The sequence below is a fragment of the Salmo salar genome, unplaced genomic scaffold (assembly GCF_905237065.1).
Source record: "Salmo salar unplaced genomic scaffold, Ssal_v3.1, whole genome shotgun sequence".
In the NCBI taxonomy this organism is placed as follows: domain Eukaryota; kingdom Metazoa; phylum Chordata; class Actinopteri; order Salmoniformes; family Salmonidae; genus Salmo; species Salmo salar.
Window position 1 is genome coordinate 1 of NW_025549119.1, and position 2,500 is coordinate 2,500.

A 2,500-nucleotide genomic window follows, 5' to 3' on the forward strand; every position below is an offset into this window, starting at 1 on the left:
CATCTCTCCCTTCATATCACTCTCCATCCCTCCATCCATCTCTCCATCCATCTCTCCCTCCATCTCTCCCTTTATATCACTTTCCATCCCTCCATCCATCTCTCCTTCCATCTCTCAGTCCATCTCTCCATCCCCTCCATCCTCTCTCCCTCAATCTCTCAGTCTATCTCTCCTTCTCTCCCTCCATCTCTCCCTCAATCTCTCAGTCCATCTCTCCTTCTCTCCCTCCATCTCTCCCTCAATCTCTCAGTCCATCTCTCCTTCTCTCCCTCCATCTCTCCCTCAATCTCTCAGTCCATCTCTCCTTCTCTCCCTCCATCTCTCCCTCAATCTCTCAGTCCATCTCTCCCTCCATCTCTCCATGTCTCCATCCATCTCTCCCTTCATCTCTCCATCCATCTCTCCCTCCATCTCTCAGTCCATCTCTCCTTCTCTCCCTCCATCTCTCCCTCCATCTCTCCATCCATCTCTCCATCCATCTCTCCCTCCATCTCTCCCTCCTTCTCTCCCTCCATCTCTCAGTCCATCTCTCCCTCCATCTCTCCCTCCCTCCCTCCATCTCTCCATCTCTCCATCAATCTCTCCCTCCATCTCTCCCTTCATATCACTTTCCATCCCTCCATCCATCTCTCCTTCAATCTGTCAGTCCATCTCTCCTTCTCTCCCTCCATCTCTCCCTCAATCTCTCCTCCATCTCTCCTTCTCTCCCTCCATCTCTCCCTCCCTCCCTCCCTCTCTCCCTCCTCCATCTCTCCCTTCATATCACTTTCCATCCCTCCATCCATCTCTCCATCCATCTCTCCCTCCATCTCTCCCTTTATATCACTTTCCATCCCTCCATCCATCTCTCCTTCAATCTCTCAGTCCATCTCTCCATCCCTCCATCCTCTCTCCCTCAATCTCTCAGTCTATCTCTCCTTCTCTCCCTCCATCTCTCCCTCAATCTCTCAGTCCATCTCTCCTTCTCTCCCTCCATCTCTCCCTCAATCTCTCAGTCCATCTCTCCTTCTCTCCCTCCATCTCTCCCTCAATCTCTCAGTCCATCTCTCCTTCTCTCCCTCCATCTCTCCCTCAATCTCTCAGTCCATCTCTCCCTCCATCTCTCCATGTCTCCATCCATCTCTCCCTTCATCTCTCCATCCATCTCTCCCTCCATCTCTCAGTCCATCTCTCCTTCTCTCCCTCCATCTCTCCCTCCATCTCTCCATCCATCTCTCCATCCATCTCTCCCTCCATCTCTCCCTCCTTCTCTCCCTCCATCTCTCAGTCCATCTCTCCCTCCATCTCTCCCTCCCCTCTCTCCATCTCTCCATCCATCTCTCCCTCCATCTCTCCCTCCATCTCTCCCTTCATATCACTTTCCATCCCTCCATCCATCTCTCCTTCAATCTCTCAGTCCATCTCTCCTTCTCTCCCTCCATCTCTCTCGTAGTGAGATGAGTCACATGTGCCGTCCTCTCCCATCATGCATGCTGTTTTTACCCAGAGTGCCCTAGGGCCCGGCTCATCTGTCAGTTGTCACGTATGACCTCATAAGAACTACAGCTGGGTCCACCACACTCATACACGCATGCAAGTACTCACACACACATCTTATACACAGACATCAGGACAGTATGTGCAGATGTTGAGCCAAAGTTGCTTCAATAGACTGTCAGAATAGAATGTCAGAACAGAAAGTCAGAATAGAATGTCAGAATAGAATGTCAGAATAGAATGTTAGAATAGAATGTTAGAATAGAATGTCAGAATAGAATGTCAGAATAGAATGTTAGAATAGAATGTTCGAATAGAATGTCAGAATAGAATGTCAGAATAGAATGTTAGAATAGAATGTCAGAATAGAATGTTAGAATACAATGTTACAATAGAATGTCAGAATAGAATGTCAGAATAGAATGTTAGAATAGAATGTTAGAATAGAATGTTAGAATAGAATTTTAGAATAAAATGTTACAATAGAATGTTACAGTAGAATGTCACAATATAATGTTAAAATAGAATGTTAGAATAGAATGTTAAAATAGAATTTCAGAATAGAATGTCAGAATAGAATGTTAGAATATAATGTTAAAATAGAATGTTAGAATAGAATGTCAGAATAGAATGTTAGAATAGAATGTTAGAATAGAATGTCAGAATAGAATGTTAGAACAGAATGTTAGAATAGAATGTTAGAATAGATTGTCAGAATAGAATGTTAGAACAGAATGTTAGAATAGAATGTTAGAATAGATTGTTAGAATAGAATGTTAGAATAGATTGTTAGAATAGAAAGTTGCAAAAAAGGTCCAGCTGCCAGGACCACAAAGACAAATTCCGTCTAGACACCGTTTCCCTGGAGCAGTGGTTCCCGTATAGTCCCGTACCCCTTCAGAGATTCAGCCTCCAGCTGTACCCAGTCTAGCACCAGGGTCAGCACACTCTCAAATGCTGTTTTTTTTAACATCATTGTAAGCCTGCCACACACACACACACACACACACTATACGATACATGT